The 19,476-nt window shown below is 40.1% G+C and overlaps 1 pseudogene; it reads left to right on the top strand.

The window, feature by feature from the left end:
- The first annotated feature begins 346 nt into the window (after window positions 1-346).
- LOC125936707 (E3 ubiquitin-protein ligase RNF14-like) lies at window positions 347-1,817 on the top strand (annotated as a pseudogene).
- The last annotated feature ends 17,659 nt before the right edge of the window (window positions 1,818-19,476 follow it).

Genomic DNA, 19,476 nt, shown 5'->3' with positions numbered 1-19,476 from the left:
CAGAACCCTGGTAACTACAATTCTACCCTTGGTTTCTACTGTATACTCTTCCTTCACTTGCCAATTGTGGTTGATCTTGTAGCAAGAAAAGTTATTAAGCTTTCCTGTTAATTCTACTAATTTACCTGTAGATACTTCTTCATTTTCTGCAAAGGCATGGAGATAAGAATGGGCGCCTACCTCCCAGGACTGTTGTGAGGATAATAAGGATAATGATGACGATTGCTAACAATAAATGAACACCTACTGTTTTTCAAGAGTTCTCCTCTGTCCAAAAGAACCACTTTCAAAAGTGGAATGAAACGCAGGCTATAGTGTCATATTGTCCTCGGCTTCTCGGATGTAAATGTAGTCAGAAAACCTAGAAGCTCAGGAGGATGAATTGCTGGCCCTGGTGAGTATTTATGACGGAGATGCATTTGCAAAAAAAACCAAAAAACAAGAATCCCTCCAAGGTGGAGACAGCAGGATCTATTTAGACTTTTCACAAAATCTGAAGGCATTTTTGAGCGCTATTTGCTTCTGCAAACACTTAGACAACCTGCTGTAAGAACACCATGACAGCGTGGTCCTGTTTGCCTGGACGGAATTTCTTTCTTTCTTCTTTTCTTTTTTTTTTAATGTTTGTTTATTTTTGAGAGAGAGACAGAGACAGAGACAGAGGGCGAGTGGGGGGAGGGCAGAGAGAGGGAGACACAGAATCCGAGGAAGGCTCTAGGCTCCGAACTGTCCATACAGAGGACACGGGGCTCAAACTCACGAATCATGAGATCATGACCCGAGCGGAAATCCGAGGCTTCACCCACTGAACCCCCCAGGCACCCTGCCCAGATGCAATTTCTTAAGGAAGAGACCCTAGCTGAATATTGTCTCTCCTTTTGACCTCAAGATGGGTTCTCAGAAAAAAGTGCAGAGGATGGCTCAAGCCTCTTTGGAGGACCTGCCAGACCTGATATAAACAAGAGGAAGTTGTGGGTGAGAGCCCCACACAGGATGTGGAATCACAGTTGAGTCTGAGCCAGGAAATCTTGGACTTGGATCAAGCTCAGCAGATAAAATGCTTGTTCCTGTGCAATATCTGTTTGCGTGAGAAGGTGGGTGGTGAATGAGTGAATGCATGTACTTTTGGAAGTGCAGGCATGCGTACTCCAAAGGCTGTCCGAAGGACTACTTTGAAATCCAGATCAGAGATGGCCAAGTTCAATGCCTCAACTGCCCAGGACCCAGGTGCCCTTTGGTGGCCACTCTGGGTCAGGTCAAAGAACTAGTGGAAGCAGAGTTATTTTCCCGTTATGATCGCCCTCCCCTCCAGCCACCGCGGACTCGACGGCAGATGTGATGTCATGTTGCCAGCTACCTGAAATGTGGGAGCCTGGCTGCACAATGGACATCTTCCCTGGCTGCAACTTTGCTTTCTGTACCTTGTTCAGGCTGACGCTTCCATATGGGATCTCTCAACATAAGGTGACTGCAGAAAAATTAAGTTTTATGAAATGAGTACTTGCAAGCAGGCGAGGCCAGTAAAAGACTTTTGGAACAGAGGTGTGGTAAGAAGGCACTGGAAGAGATGGAAAGTAAGAAGTGACGAGAAAAGAATTTAAAAACCTGCCCGTGTTGTGAGACTCCCGTGGAGAAATTAGATGGATATAACAAGACGGCGTGGATGCACTATTTCTGTTGGATTGAGTTCTTTCTCTAGAGCAGGCCCTTATGAACACTTCATTGATCCTGATTCCCCATGTCTTAACTGGTTGTAACAGTTAACACAGGCCGTGGATGTTAATGGAGATATTTGGGAAGATGAGATTGAAGACTAGTTACCTCCTACTGCACAAGATGGGAAAGTGGAATAGTTTAGCTTAGTTTTATTAAATATGCAAAGTAACTTCGTAGAAGTTTTAGGGGGCCATTCATTCACTCTTCCTATGTAAAAGATATGGAAGAACAAGGTTTATATTTTCATATGGTATTACTTAGGCACGTTCATACATTTTTCAATGAGCATAATTGGGAAAATTATAAGCCGTAAGTCTCAGCAAATGAAAACTGGATATCAAACATAAATAGTACAATGTGTCCCAAACTTTGAATAGTTAAAAATTAAATGTTTATTGGGTGAAGGGGAGTGGGAGATACAGGCTTCCAGTGAATTAATAAGTCACGGCAATAAAAGGTACAGCATAAAGAATACAGTCAATGTAATAGTGTTGTATGGGGACAGACGCACTTGTGCTGAGCACGGCATAACGTCTAAACTTGTCAAATCACTATGTTGTGCACCTGAAACTAACGTAACACTGTGTGTCAACTACATTCAAATAAAAATAAATAAATAAAAATTAAATATTTGTTTTCTTCCCCAAGCGTTAGGTAATGAGATGGGGTCATGAGTTAGACATATAGACCTACTGGCCTCTGAGAAGCATCCCTCTAATATATTTTAGGTGAGCCCCTTTGGTACTACTTAAAATGGAGGTGGGTAAGAAGCCTTATTCAAATTGTGCTGAGAACCTCATCTCATTTATTCCATGTTACGTCCCTTCCAACCTAGATTTCTGCTAAATTAGTTCTCTTTGGAGGGAGCCCTTTATTCTATAACTGACTGGATGGCCTAGCTTCATTTTGATCTACTGCTTTTCAGAATAGAAATTTATAGATAATTTTTAAAAATATTTTAATATCCATAAAGACTGTGAGTCACTTCTTTATTTCTTAGTGGTGCATGGTCCCTGGTTTTGAGTCAAGTCTAGAATTTAATGAGAGTGGCTCAGAAGAAGTTCAACCCCATTCATCTTTCCTGGGAAGTAAAGCCTAGATTCAGAACAATTTGTCCCTTTGCTGTCTTTTGTTCTATATTCTCTCCCTTTAACCTCACCCTACCTTCTGTTGGTAAGGACAATTTTAATATTATTTCCAGCAGCATAGAGTTCCATTACCTCTGCTAGAATAGGACAAAACCTATTATATTCTCGAGCTAAACTTTTTTTTATCTGCTTTTTTATCCTGTCTGCATCACTGTAGTTCCAATCTTAACTTTCTGAATTCTTTTTAAAGTTGCTTTTTAATGAACTGTAGGGATTTGGCTTCCTACTTTTTTTTTTACAATAGCAGTGTCTTTTTTTGGGGGGGGGGTAATTTGGGCCCAGTACTTAGATCTCTATTGAGGGTTTTGTTTGCTCTTTGAAAAATTGCCTTTCCTTATGGTTTGATGAGCGCCTTGGTAGCAAAATAAAGATTTTTTTGAGAACGAGGAGAATTCAGCTACATCCATGAACATGTTCTTTTTTCCTATCCCATCCCTGAAAATTGGGGAATCATTTTTTAACCATTTTATGTATGTATATGCAAAGAATCAGCAAGAACTGTGTCTAGATTGTTAGCAAGGATGCTTAATCTTAAAAATAAAAACAATTTCTAAAAATTGTCATTAAAAAAAGACAGAACAGATGTAAGCTTTGCTCTGTGGAAACCACCAAACATCTCCATCTTTTTTCCCTGCTAGCAGAGAGGAGCTGAAGGAGGAGGGTCCTGGAAGCAGAGGGCAGACCTCTGTCTTGTTGAGGCTGGGTAGAGAATGCAGTGAGATTGTGACACCAAAGCAGGGAAGCACCGTCAACTTTCGTGAGTCCTTCCCGGGGTTGACCAGCAGGCCAGCTGCTGAGCAAGCTGCAGTTCAGGGTTATTTGGAGATCTATCAGAACTTAGAAGCACAGAACCCCTAGCACTGAGGTATTCATAATCCATCCTTGGGTAAAGCCAAAGAGAAACATTATTCCTTCCCTTTCCTGTACTTCACTTTTGCTTAAGCAAGCTCACTTTCCCCATTAAAAGAGAATCGCAGAAACTACGATAAAGAGGTGATGTTGCCTATTCACTTTGCATTTACCCAATTTATTAGTTTGGGCACTGAGTATCTCTGTGTCCCTAGCAGCAGATGCAAGGCCAGATCTAGCCCAAGGGCTAGCAAATACAAATTAGTAAGTAGTGAGAAGGTTGGATTGTGGGGGACTTTGAACACCAGATTAATGAATTTGGATTTTAGGCATAGCCTACAAAGTCCCAACATCAAGGGGAAAATGTAGTCCAGTGGAAAGAGCATGGGCTTTGGAGCCATACAGAGTGTGGAATGTGAGCCTTGGTCCTGCTGTTTAACAAGGGCCATAAAACAAAGGGCCCTTTGAGAGCAGTTGGATGTATTTTCTTATTCTTAACCAACTCAAACCAAAGTAACATTTATACAGTAACAGCCAAACAAAATAGAAGACTGCATCAACAATTTATAAAAACTGACAAATGGTTTGGGTATTACTAGAATGGTTAAGTGGGAAGACTGTGCTTCCACGTGGTCATTGGTAACATGGAAAAATGCTTTTGATTTTCATGAGTTGACCTTATATCCAGCAAACCTGTTGAACTCTCTTCTGAATTCTCTTAGTTTGTTCTTTGATTGATTCTGTTGGTTTCTCCGGGTAAGGGGTTGTCTCATCTGCAAGTAATGACGTTTATATCTCCACCTTTTCCATCCTTGCACCTATTTCTTATTTTTCCTAATAGAGTGGGCCATGTTCTCCCTTGTTACAGTAAACATTTGCACTATTTCCTTCCAGTTCTAAATGGAATGTATCCAAAATTCCTTGTTTAAATATAACATTCTCCCCAAGAGTTTGACCTTTAGTCTTAGCACATTTAGTGAGTTCTTTTCTTCTAGTTTTTTTAATTTATAAAATACTTTCTCTGGATCATTTAAGGTAATCCTATAATCCTTTTCTGTTTATTAACAGAATTACATGGTTAGGTTTTCTGATATTATATCATCCTCACAATTTTAGATCTATCCTAATTAATCATAGTATATTTTTAACATACTCTTAAGTTTGATTATCTACACATTTCATTTGGAATTCAAGCACATACATACAAAGGAAATATGGCCTATTGTTTTTCTGTTCTTTATCGTTGTCTGTGTTTGAAATCAAGATAATACCTCCTAAAATCATCTGGGCAGCTCTTACATTTCCTCTATTTTCCGGAACATCTTGTGTAAGACAGGAATTAATTGCTCCCTTAAAGTTTGCAAGATCTGAGATGACCATCTAACTCAACCATAATTAATTAATGTAAAAAGGACACATTTGAGAATAAAGGAAAGCATTATTAATAATTATGCTAGGGCGAAAGAGTGTGAACAAGGATGGTTTTAAGCAAAACAAACTAGAACTCAGTGTTAATACTTTATGAGCATGAGACTTAGTGGGAGGAGAGCCTTCTGAGCACCATGCCAATGTCTTCATGCTTGGTTGATCTATTCAGGTTTATACTTCTTCCATTACTACTCTTGATAGATTGCTTTTCTTTGAAGTATTTTTAAAATTTATTATGCATTTTTGTTCATCCTAGAGCAAAGTGTTCTGGAAAGCTGGCCTGCCCAAACCATCGTATGTGATTTTTATATCCCTTCAACCTCTTTCAATCTAGCACGGTCCCCATTTTGTCACACACTGACTTGTTGAAGGCACTGGGCCCATTGTTCTTACGGTGACCCCTCCTCTGTTTTGTCTGGTATTCTTCAGCCTGTTCACCAATATATCACATCAATATGAGGTTGGTTCTAATGGTTTTATTGAATCAAAGTAATATTTTTTTGCAAAAATGCCTCAGAGGTGAAGCTATGTTCTTGATATTGCAACACATCAGGGATCACTTAATATCTGCCTGTCACTCACTATTCAGATTCACAACTGGATTAAAGTGATGAGTGTCTGATCTTTTTATCGGACAGTGCTGGTTTCCCCCTTTTATATTGCAATTAATCCATATGTGCTACTTTTCCTATACAAATGTGTCATCCCATGTCAATCATACACCTAATGGATTTAACACAAATTGTAGTCCTTGCCTGAGTCAATAAATTCCTTAGGATTTTCAGGATACAACTCAGTAAAATAGGACTTTCCCTCATCAACTAGAGCTATTTGATTACTAGAAATACAGCTCCTACTGGAGAGGCAGGATGACTACGTAATGCACTCAAATTAGTTACTGGTGTTCAAAGTAAGAAGTTTGCTTTGTGGCTGCCCTAAAGGGTGACATATGAGTCTTTCTGGTTATCCATCCTCTGAGTATCATTAGGCAATTATGTCTTTTCATTGATTCAGTGTATTTCAATCCATTATATTTGGCATGACGTTTGACGCCCAGATTATCATCACTTTAGGAAGCAGACATTTCTTCCAGCAGGATCCTGTGTCCTTTTACATGCCTCATACTTTTTAAAATATTGAAATAAAACTATAAATATTTATTAGTGTCTTAAATAAGTTCAAATAACAGGTATGATAACTAGTGCAATTTCAAAATAGTGATGAGCATAAGTGATATCTCAGCATATATACAACATCTTTAATATATGATTATTTTTCTTTTGGTGGTAAACTCAGAGGAATAACTAATACTAATGAATTTATTGTCCATATTCATAAATCAAGGAAATGCTTAAATTTCACTTAGAGCTTTTTTGACAATACAGACATTATTTCTCCATTCATGTATATATAGCCCTCAACTTATGAACATGTACTAGTGGGAAAAGCTTTGGCCTCGCAGTGAAAACAAATGCTTTGGCAATCTAGGGCTGCCTCAGTCTCTATCCCAGCTTCATTGAGATATAACGGACATATAGCATTGTATTCGTTTAAGGAGTAAAACGTAATGATTTGATATATGTATATATTGCAAAAATAATTACCACAATAAGTTTAGTTAACATCCATCACCTCACAGACCCAATGTTTTTTCTTGTGATGAGAACTTTTAAGATTCACTCTCTTAGCAACTTTCAAGTGTACAATACTCTGTTGTAAACTATAGTCACTCTGCTCTACGTTAGGTCCCCAGAACTTATTCATCTTATAACTGAAAGTTTGAACCTTTTGACCACCTTTACCCATTTTCCCCACCTGCACCCTCCACTCCTGGCAACCACCAATCTGTTCCCTGTTTCTGTAAGTCCAGTTTAGATTCTACATATGAATGAGATCATACAGTACTTATCTTTGTCTGACTTAGTTCACTTAGCATGATGCCTTCAAGATCTATCCATGTTGTTGCAAATGGCAGGACTTCCTCCTTTTTATGGCAGAATAATATTCCAAATATATATTGGAATATTATTATATGTAGTATAACATAATATTATATATATGTATAATATATATATATATATATATATATATCACATTTGTTCATCCATTGATGGGCACTTAGATGGTTTCCAAGTCTTAACTATTGTAAATAATGCTATAATGACCTGTTATTTTTTAAAACTTCCATGATTTCAGCACAAGAAAATATCCTTTGCTCACCTTGTATGTTCCCAGCACTAGATAAAGATTCAGCTGTTTCTCTAAAACGCCTAGATTCCTTTTAGTAAAGAGCTGACTTCGAGGCCAACATCTGGGCATTAGGCTCACTGCCAATAGGATGCTATTGTTTCTAGAAATTTCAGTTGATAAAACTAAAAGAGTTAGATTTTTTTTTTAAGGAAGAGAATTTTTTTGAAGTAAACTCTACCCCCAAAGTGGGGGTCTAACTCACCTGCCCCATGATCCCAAGATCAAGAGTCACATGCTCTACCAACTAAGCCAGCCAGGTACCCCTAGAAGAGTTGTATTTTAAATGCCTATGAGGTTTTTGGATATTTTTTGGTAGCCACTTAAATATGGATCTTTAGAGCCCTCCAAAAAGCCATATCATTCAATAAGAAAAGGAAATAAAGTAGCCCCTAATTCATGCCTACAACATAATCAGAAGAGAGACTCAGATGTTATTAATCCATTGAAATGTGTTGAGATTTTCCCAGTATGTCATGATATTTTATAAATGTTCTGTCTATACTTGAAAATAATATTGTTAGGATGTGGTGTTCTACATGTGTATATTAGCTCTATCTTATTAAGTAGTACTTATTAACTTGATTGTTTATAGTATCAATTACTGAGAAAGGGGGTTTTTTAATCTCTCACTTTAATTGTAGATTCATCAATTTCCATATTTCTGATTATTTTTATATACATATATCCCTATGGTGTATTATTAGATACAAGAATATGTTCGAAAACATATTTTGCTATGCAGTGATCCTTTGTACCTCAGCAATGCTTTTTCCCTCGAAATCTATTTTTTCTAACACCAATTGAGCTAAAAAAGCTTTCTTCGGCTTAGTATTCACTTGGAAATCTTTGTGTCTTCTTTTCCTTTCAATCTTTCTTTACCTTTTCATATCAAATACGCATCTCCTAATTTATACACAAATTTAATTCTATCTTGTTTGCTTTCGGTTCCCCCAAAGAGTATTGTTGTGTTTTATAAGTGAATGATCGCTTGTATTTGCCACGTATTTTATAAATATCATACTTTTTGTCCTTCCGGAATCTCAGACCTTCTGCCTGAAGCATGTCCTTTAGAATGCCCTTTCATGAGACCTTATTACAGCAAATTCTTCCCATTTTTGCTTGTCTAAAAATGTCTACAGTACATCTTCATTCTTAAATACCAACTTCACTACATACAGATATCTGTGTGATGGCTATTGTAGTTTCGACATTGCCTGTGACCTACTAAATGCCCTTCAGAAGGTCACTTTCCTCTCTGGGGCCCAGTTTGACTGTGTTTCATCTTCTTCACAAGAAGATGACAGTAATGTTGGTCATTACTGTCATACTGAAGCCTGGCATGAAAAAAAAAAAAATCCAACCAAGTAAATCTGAGGATCTAATTGGTCTTATTAAGCAATTTATGAATCAAGCAATCCCATCTAGCAAACAGAAGGGAGCTCTGAGGAGTTGTACAAAATGGAAGGCTTTTATAGGAAAGAATGTAGGGCAAGGAAGTTATTAGCAAAAGAAAAGAAAGGATTGTTGTAGGCTATCCCTTTCTGTGGGGAGTGGGGGAGAACTAGGGGTCTTATCATGCAGATTACCTCATCTTCCTTTGTGTTGGTGGTGTGTGTGTGTTTACGTGGAGGGGTGGGGGTGGTTTAGGGATGGAGAGGGCCTTGTGACAGATGACCTCACTGGTGCTGACAAAAATATTCCTGACTGACTAGTTAAGACTGCATTTCTGTGGCAGGCTGAAACTGCCATTATGTTAGTATGATAGTAATGGTGGCCATTCAAAAATAACCATTGAGCAATGGCCATTTCCAATAAGCAGAGAGTTGAGGAGGGGCTAGGAAAGAAGAGAAAGGAAGGGAGAGGGTGGGAGAATGGTTATGTTGACTCTGAATAGTGGAAGGCTGTGAGAAACTTCCCCCAAGGTGCTCTTCCTCAAATGCTTCAAGAGGCGCCTCCTCTGAACCTACCAGCCCTGTTTCTTCTTCTACCCAACCTCCAAATTCTTATGCTTGAACCAGTCAGTGACTGTGAAGTTCCCACCCAAGTAATTTAGGAAATTATGGGGAAAAGCCACTAGACACTTTTCATTCTGAGGAGGTAATTGAATTCCATTCCAGTAGACCCAGATTCACCCCAGTTACATGGATCCACTTAGGATAAGGCCAATCAAGACCCAGGTTCAACCCAAGTGCAAACGAATCCTCGGTTCTGATCACTCACACCATCACTCAGACTAAGCCAAAGGTCAGACTCAATCCTAAATCCAACTTCCAACCCCACTCTACCCTGGGTCTACTCAGATTTAGCCTTAAGCTAACCACAACCTAACTGTACCACCAATAGCCCCAACATAGCCCATTACCCTGCCTAATTCCCACACGTAGGTTCATCTGGCCTTAAATTTCATCCTCTATCCAGACCATCCAAATCATTAACTTCCCTACTACAACTCTCCACCTAAGAGTAGTCCTGAACCATCTTCCCAATATCTCCCCCACTGTTCACCCCAATCCATCTGTCCATGTCCAGTGCAGTCCCTCAGAGATCCCTGTCTCTCCCCAACTTGGACTCAGTCTCTTTACCCTAGCCCTTCATCTAAGTGCATGTTGTATCAGTCTTGTATCAGTCAGAGCCCTATCACTTGTTTTTACGGAAGGAATTTAATACTTAAACATACCATGACTGTTAATATTAACTAATTTAATATTAACTTTAATATAAAGAATCACGAACGAGGCATTTAAGAACTGAAAAATTAGGACACAAAGCTATCACAGAGATAGGAACTTCGGGAATCAGCCACTATGGCTGGGGCAACAAGGAAAGAGATGGAAAGTATTAAAACTTAGGAACTTGGAGGAAGGGGCCCACTGAGCTGAAACCCAGACTTCTGAGCAAAGAGCTCTGCTCAGCTAGAGCTGCTTTCTCCGTGAGGCACAATGAAGCTGGCTCTGTAAATACTCGAATATTGCAGATTGGACCCAGCTACGGCTAAGGAAATGCACTGCCGATGCCAGAGTGAAGAAAGAGCAAGGCTGGGCAGTGCTGGTGGCGAGGACGGGAAACCCTTAGGAAGCAAACAGGATGTGGGCGCTTTCCTCCCCGAGCCTGGCAGTGTCCCTCTAGCACCCCCTATTGGCAGAGCCTAACGAAGCGACTGCAAAGAAAGACTGCGTTGTGCAGGGCGCTGGCCTCAGCGTTACAAAAAGGGCCACGGTCGGTTGGATTTGTCGCTGAGACAACAGGTAACAGCATAATAAGTGGCCCACGTATCAGTGCCAGCCTGGACTTAAGACCCCTGCCTGAGCCTCCTACCATTCGAGCACTGCAGCCCCAGTCTCTTAAATCTACCTTGGCAGAAAAGGGCCGGAAAGAGATATTGACAAGAAATGAACATGGGGGCAAATTCACCAAGATGCCTGAAACCAGCGTTAAAGAGAAAACCACAGGCCCCAAAATGGAATCTCTTCTGCTAAGCCACGTCACCAAACCAGGGCTCAACACCTAACCTAATGGCAGTTTCAGCCTCCCCCAGAAATGCAGTCTTAACTAGTCAGTCTGGAATTTTTTTTGTCAGCACCAATGAGGTCATCTGTCACAGGGCCCTCTCCATCCCTAACCCGCCACCCCTACCCCATTCAAAGTTTTATCTGCATGATAAAACCCCTTGTTCTCCCCCACTCACCACAAAAAGGGATATAGCCTACAACAGTCCTCTCTTTTCTTTTGCTAATAACTTCCTTGCCCTACACTCTTTCCTATAAAAACCTGTTTTGTACAACTCCTCAGAGCTCCCTTCCATTTGCTAGATGGGATGTCATACATTGCTTAATAAAACCAATTAGATCCTCAGATTTACTTGGCTGGGTTTTGTTTTTTCATGCCAGGCTACAGTTGTTGGCTATCCTCATGTAAGATCGGTCTCCTAAAACAAGGCCAGGACCACAGCACCCCTGAGAGTCCTCCATTATCTGAGTTCTGTGGACCAGAGATCAGGATACGAAGCTCCGTGGCTGCAGGGTTCCAGAAGTGGGTGGCTAGTTCATGAAGGATGGAAAATTGTTTTTGCGGCAGGGCTGAGCTCTGACAATGTTAGCCAAAGCTGGGTAGTTTTTAGTCAGCCATGTAGACAGGGACCGAACTTGCCTGAAGTTGACCTAGCGGACTGACAACATTTAACACATGTCCCGGCTAGACAGAGTGAGTTAGTGGATACTGGCCAGCACCCGTAACAAAAGTGGGCCTTCCCTCCTAGTAAGACAAACGGGCAAATTCCAACCACTGGCCCTTGTGTGCGAGACACATTGGATTTGTTTTTTTAAGAAAAGGAAACTTTAAAATAATTAACTATCCGAGTCCTCTTGGCTCCCATGGGCACGAAGAAGGCGGAGAGGTGGGAATAAAAACAGAGGGAACAAAGGAAGCAAGGGAAAGAGGAAACTGAGAAGGTCAATCAGTATTTATCAAGCAACTAGTTTGTGTCAGGCTCTGTTCTAAACAACAATTGGTGCAATAGTTACAGATAGAGATAAGGAAATGGAAGTTCAAACCCGGTTGTTAACTTTCCCAAGGACATCAGCGGCTGAGACCCGGGAGGAGAACGCAGAATTATCTGAAGTCTTAAACAAAGTCCATTTTACTTTTTTTTTTTTTTAATTTTTTTTTTTTAACGTTTATTTATTTTTGAGACAGAGAGAGACAGAGCATGAATGGGGGAGGGTCAGAGAGAGAGGGAGACACAGAATCCGAAACAGGCTCCAGGCTCTGAGCTGGCAGCCCAGAGCCCGACGCGGGGCTCGAACTCACGGACCGTGAGATCATGACCTGAGCCGAAGCCGGACGCTTAACTGACTGAGCCACCCAGGCGCCCCAACAAAGTCCATTTTCTTCACATGACTCTGGGTGGCATGGAAGCCAGTAGAAGAGATATTTATCAAATGATATTGTTGAATTGATATTTTCTTAACAGCCACTATTAATTTAAACATAGCCAGTTTTGGGTTTAGATGAGAAACCTGGGGGGTTGTTTTCCTCATTTGTTTTATCTCATGAGAGGAGTTGGAAGATCCAGTGATCCCCTGGGGCGTTTTATCTGTAAGGGAAGATAAAATATGACAAATATAATAAATAGGACCACCAATTGGAATCACAGACCTCACGGAAGTTACAGCTAATTTCTTAGGGCATAACGATAAAGCCTGGGTGGTTTACAAAACTGCTTTGTTAGCATTAATCTTCATCAGAATGGTTTTATCAAATTCGATCTTGTCTCCTTCCCTAGCAGACTGCATGGGAGGAGGGAACATTTTCTTCTTATCTTGTTGAAATTTATTTCACCAACAGTGAGTAGGAGTTAGAGTTTGAGGACAGGTGCTGGAATCTCAATGAGTAATAAGAGGGGGAAGGAGAAGCCAGTTCAAAACTTCCAGACAGACGAAGAGAGTTTTTAACAAATAAGATATGGAGCATGTAATGTTTTACACATAAAATTCTCCTCTTTATTGCCATTAAGTGACACTTCAGATTTGAGGTTTCAGAAGATGCCTTAGCCCCTTTTTCCAGGAGATCTTTATCTAGAATGCGCTACCCCTTTTTTTTCTTTTTTCTTTTCTCTTGTCTTTGTTTGTTTGTTTGTTTCTTCCTAGTAAATTCTACCCCAAACATGGGGCTGGAACTCACAACCCTAAGATCAAGAGTCGCATGCTGTCCTGACTGAGCTAGCCAAGCACCTCTAGAATGCACTACCCTTTAATATTGTCCACGTGAGAACATTTCCTGTGTGTGAGTTAGGGCTGCAAATTATGCAACATTCCATAATTATCATTGCTAAATATAAATGGTTTCTTCCCGCACCATTATTATACTGTACTTAAAAAATGCTTAAATTAAATTTAATTATTTTAATAGGCTCTTTGCCCAATGTGGGGCTTGAATTCACAACCCCTAGATCAAGAGTCATGTGCTCAATGGACTGAGACAGCCAGGGGCCCTTATATGTACATTTTTTTTTTTTTTTTTTTTTACGTTTTTTATTTATTTTTGGGACAGAGAGAGACAGAGCATGAACGGGGGGAGGGGCAGAGAGAGAGGGAGACACAGAATCGGAAACAGGCTCCAGGCTCCGAGCCATCAGCCCAGAGCCTGACGCGGGGCTCGAACTCACGGACCGCGAGATCGTGACCTGGCTGAAGTCGGACGCTTAACCGACTGCGCCACCCAGGCGCCCCCCTTATATGTACATTTTAAAGTCAAGAAAACACAAGCTGAAGGATTTTTTTAATTCCTTTTTTTTCATATCCAAATACTCAGAAAACTTCTTTTAAAAAAAAAAATGTTTATTTATTTTTGAGAGACAGAATGTGAGCGGGTGAGGGACAGAGAGAGAGGGAGACACAGAATCTGAAGCAGGTTCCAGGCTCGAAGCTGTCAGCACAGAGCCCCACGCGGGGCTCGAACCCACAAACCGTGAGATCATGACCTGAGCTGAAGTCAGACACTTAACCAACTGAGCCACCCAGACGCCCCAGAAACCTTCTATATATATACTTTTCTTTTACCAGACCTCCTGCCTCAGGGCCCTTTCACATTTCTTTCTCCTTAACTTCCCCTTTTATTCACTCAGACCTTTCTGAAACTTCTTAATTGTCCCTTAATCAGATGATAACGTCACTTTTATATATGAATTTTTACAAGAGATCAGTTAATGTCAAGCCTGCATCCTCCTTCCAAGTCACCCATTTTAGTTAAGGATTTATAAACTGGGACTTCACAGCCAGCCACCTTTCATCTGCAAGACTGATACTTCCTCAGTCCAGCCAACAAACTATTATTTAATAAATCATTGCATGCATTTGAAAAGAAAATAGAGTCTAATCTTTGAGAATCAATTTCTTCTCTTAGACTCCTTCCAGTTCTTGGACAGCATAGGTCTTTTTTTTTTTAAGTTTATGATTTTTGAGGGGGGACACAGAGAGAGGGGAACAGAGGATCCCAAGTGTGCTCCCCACTGACAGCAGAAAGCCCAGTGCAGAGCTCAAACTCATACAGCGAGATCGTGACTTAGGCTGAATTTGGATGCTAACAGACTGAGCCTCCCAGGTGTCCCAGGACAGCAGAGGTCCTGACTACCCACAGTTTTTTCAGAGTGTCCATTAGACTTATACCTGGTCAACATCCAGAGGTGTCCAGAAAGGCCTCCAACTATAGAATATCTCTCACTGTGGTGCCCCAGCTAGAATCGCCATCGGGACTTTACTCCCCTAGTTGCCAGGAGAGCTGGCTGCTGACAGCCCACAGCTGAGCCTCTCTGGACTTGCCCTCTACTTGAAGAAGCTGCCATACCAAAGCAACGTTATATGTCAATTATACCAGAGAGAGGGGGGGAAGAGAGAGAGAGAGAGAGAGAGAGAGAACTGTTCTAATAAAGAGATTTGGTCCAGTTTAAAAAAAAAAAATTATCTGGACCACTCTTCATGTGTTTGAAAATCTCTTTAAATATTTACAGAAAGCCTTCAAATGTAGATATGAACTATTTTCTTTGCCTGAACCCCGTAAACGTAAAACCACTTTTATAATACCGTTAAGCAATTTGGAAAGACTCTAAATAGAACATACTAATCAAGCCTAGCTAGAGCTAAAATGTCCTTTCTCTGTGTGCATCAGGCCATAGACTACATAAGCAAGGTGAAAGAGTACATTTTTGGTGCAAATAAGCCGTTACCTATGAACACCAAAGCTGGTCTGCATATAAAAAATGCCCATCAGTCTCTGAAGGTCTAAATTTGAGTCCCAGTTTTGGACAAGGGCAATATCTTGAGCAGCATCATAGGAAGTTGGTCAGTTGAACATAGAAGCATAGGTGCATGGAAGGGCGTGTGCCGTGTAGCAAGTTGCTTTTTGAACTGGGAGGGTCTTCTGAGTACCAGGTGGTGCTACAACCAAGGGGATAGCCAAGGAATCCAAGAGCCCTCAAGATAAACCTGTAATTTGAAAAGGAAAGAAAAAGCAAATCATAGCTGCGTGAGATCAGGAAAAGACCTGCCTGTGTGAATAACTCGAGCCACGATAGTTCGTAATGACCACTGTAGATGTTAAAACAAGGATCATTAGAAATTTTAGCTACTCCAGAAGCTAGGGGACCCTTATTTTTACAGTTATCGAAGTCATAAAATACCCTAAATGCATAATGAGAGTCAGCGCTCTTTTGGGATATGCGAAAACATATTTGATGAAGGGAGAAAGGTCTGCCGCCTGCCTGTACGAAATGCATAGAAAACCAAAAATATTGGCTAATTCATTTTGAGAACAGACTACCTACTTTGAGTGCAACTTTCTTATCTCTGATCTACCAGTCTTTCTCCTCTACTTAACTCCAATTTCTTTGTGCACTAGTTTCAATATATCTTGATATGTACTTATGGGTATATAAACAGTATGTGTTTAAGTAAACAATGATTAAATGGCAATGTAAGCTTTAATGTTGAAAACATAAAATATCTTTTTAAAATTTATTTATTTATTTTTAAAATTTGTTTTAAGTTTACTTATTTTTGAGAGACAGGGACAGAGCGTGAGCAAGTGAGGGGCAGAGAAAGAGGGAGACACAGAATCCAAAACAGGCTCCAGGCTCTGAGCTGTCAGTACAGAGCCCGACACGGGGCTCGAACTCAGGAACGGCAAGGTCATGACCTGAGCTGAAGTCAGATGCTTAACCGACTGAGCCACACAGGCGCCCCTAGTGTTTATTTATTTTTGAGAAAGAGAGACACAGCGTGAGTGAGGGAGGGGCAGAGTGAGAGGGAGACACAGAATCTGAACTGGCTCCAGGCTCCGAGCAGGCTGATGGCTCAGAGCCGGATGTGGGGCTCAAACTCATGAACCACCAGATCATGACCTGAGCTGAAGTCGGACACTTAAGCTACTGAGCCACCCAGGCACCCTGAAAACAAAATAGCTTATCAAGCATATTTTAATACAATATGTATAATACTTGGAATGGCAGAACAACTTAACTTAGGCAGGTAGAAGAAAAAAATAATTTATATCAATAGGAATACATAAGGTTTAAAAATTAAAACTATGTGGTAACTATAGACTTCATTTTCTGTCCCTCTAAAGTTTCATTTTTTAGAGTTATCAAGATGAACAAAGATTTCTATTCTATTGGCCATAATGTTAAATTGTTCTAAAGATCCTAGTTCAATGACATCGTTCAGGAAATACATGTAAGTTCACTTTAAAGAACAATGAAGTCATAGTTTATAGTAACAACTTGACAGAGAAACAAAGACATAAGTGGTGAAACTGTCACTCCACATAAATGAAACATATCTGAAATTTACAAGGAACACAGCATAAATGTTCTATGTTTAAGTATCAATTATTTAATTGAAGACCTAGGTTTACAGTTCATCTCCTTAAATATTATTATAATTAATAAAAACTGATCTACAAAGAATAAGGAATTTAGGTATTTAACTATTTTATAAAATAATAAATAAACTAAAAGCCTTGGATTAAAAAACAATTTAATGTTTGTGTTTTTATTTCCTGAGGCAAATTCAGAAACAGTATATTTAACCCAGAATTATTTAACCCAAACTTCAAAAGCAAAAATAAAAATGTTTCCCTTGTTTGGGAGAACTAGTGAGAACAGAGAACTGTAAAAATCTCTCTCTCAACCAAGTAATGTGAAAAACTTCACAGAATTTTTCATAATGTCTTTTTATGGTTACTCATTATTAACCTAAAGTCAATTTGCATATCTTTTGTTCTTGATATTATACCGAGTAGGAACACTCAGATCATTAAACTAACATTAGATTTTCTCTTTTTTCACCCCAAATCATTATTTATTGGAAGTATTTATATTAGAATACAAGAACACTATTTAAATTTTTTTTTTCAACGTTTATTTTATTTTTGGGACAGAGAGAGACAGAGCATGAACGGGGGAGGGACAGAGAGAGAGGGAGACACAGAATCGGAAACAGGCTCCAGGCTCCAAGCCATCAGCCCAGAGCCCGACGCGGGGCTCGAACTCACGGACCGTGAGATCGTGACCTGGCTGAAGTCGGACGCTTAACCGACTGCGCCACCCAGGCGCCCCAAGAACACTATTTAAATAATGTTTAAGAACTCTGTGATTTTGCAGGGTCTTTATACATTTTTATTTATATATATTTTTAAATTTTATTCCTGAAAGAGCATAATATTCTTTTTGGACCAAAAGAGTTTACAATTTAGTACTTTAATTTTTTTCATTTGCAAAGAACCTTTTCAAGTAAAAAAACCCTCATGAGATTAAGTCCTCTGAAGACAGGACAGACTTCTTTAACTTCTTTAATGTATTCTGCACGTTACAAGGTTTAATTGATGGTTCAGCCCTCAAGTGCTTGGCTCTTTCTCCTAGGCTGAAGATTTTTTCTTGAAATTCTGGAAGATTTAAGGCATTAAGAATTTGGGGGTGATTTTTAATCCCCCCCCCCGGGGCATTAATAAAACCTTTACACCCTTTCCAATAACCTCCGTACATAGCCTCCGCCTCACCTGTTCCATGTAGTGATACCTTTTCAAGGAAACTTTTTTTTCTCAGTCATATCATTCTACAACATTCAAAGATGCGTGGCCTCTGCAACCATACGTTATTTGGTGGCATCACAGAGCGTCGTAAAGACAGACAGAGACTCTGGGATCACAGAACCCTCTTGGATCTTCCACTCCCGGCCTCTCAGTGCACATGGTCTCACCCTTAAGAAAAAGTCTCGCAAACTACAGAAGAAACTACAGATTCTTGGTCAAGCTGGACTTTTGTGGAGCAACCCTTATTTTTCAAGGAAAAGAAGAAAACTAAGTCTCTCTTCAGAAAACACGCTTACCGAGTGGCTTTGAGCCTCCTGTGAGTCAAAGCTTGCCCACCAGGGGGCAGCAGTTCCCTGATACTGACGACAAGGAATGTTCCAAATTCAGGTTTTTGTTTCTGGGATCACGGGTACTCCAGTCCTTGTTCACAAGCAGTAGAGAAGCATTGTCACAAAATAAGTAAGCCTATTTGCCTGCAAGCAGATAAAATTCTACACTAATCAACACTCAAAATCCATTGCAGGAGGACGGAAACAAGGTTTCCTCCTCTGAGATCATTGCTGATGGCTTCTCAAATAAATCCCATGAATATACCTATATATACCTATATCCCATGAATATACCTATATTCCATGAACATACATGGGGCAAAAGCCATAAGTCCACAATTGGCAACAAATACAACGTCTGTTTTTTTTAATTTCCCAATGCCTATACGTTCTTGGGGAAATGGTTGTTTAGAAGTGTTTTTAAGACTCAAGCAGAAATAAATCTTTACCTTTCCTTTGGCAGCTCATAGTCTCAGCTTCGAATTCTCTGCTGGGGTTAGCCAATCTATCACCTGGCATTGTTATTAATTCAAATGATTAAAGTCTCTCAAAATTTTGTTGAAATAAGAAACAGCAAATCATTTTATTTCCTCTATTCATGTAGAAAATAAGGAAATGCCAGTAATCTCTTTCCTCTCTAACAAAGAAAAATCCCGTAGCATCTATGTCATTAATAAAACAGAGTTGTCATTTTAAGGATTATGAAGGAAGCTTTCAAAAATTAATGAGGTCGCCTGGGTGGCGCAGTTGGTTAAGCGTCCGACTTCAGCCAGGTCACGATCTCGCGGTCCGTGAGTTCGAGCCCCGCGTCAGGCTCTGGGCTGATGGCTCGGAGCCTGGAGCCTGTTTCCGATTCTGTGTCTCCCTCTCTGTCTGCCCCTCCCCCGTTCATGCTCTGTCTCTCTCTGTCCCAAAAATAAATAAAAAACGTTGAAAAAAAAAATTAATGAGGTCAAAACAGAAGGACACAGGAATCCGCGGGAAGGGTACCCACTGGCCAAAGTTGTGACAATTTGAACATCAGAGAAGGATATAGAGGCTTCGTGTGCTAATCAAGTTGAAATATGTCCACTAGAACCTGTTTCCACTGATTAAAACTTACAACTCTGGACAAAATGCAAGAAGCAGCTACCTGAGGAAAGAGTTAAAAATAGGCCGATTGGAGATGGGAATTA

This window comes from Panthera uncia (assembly GCF_023721935.1).
Source record: "Panthera uncia isolate 11264 chromosome A3 unlocalized genomic scaffold, Puncia_PCG_1.0 HiC_scaffold_11, whole genome shotgun sequence".
Lineage (NCBI taxonomy): Eukaryota > Metazoa > Chordata > Mammalia > Carnivora > Felidae > Panthera > Panthera uncia.
This window is presented reverse-complemented; position numbering and strand designations above follow the sequence as displayed.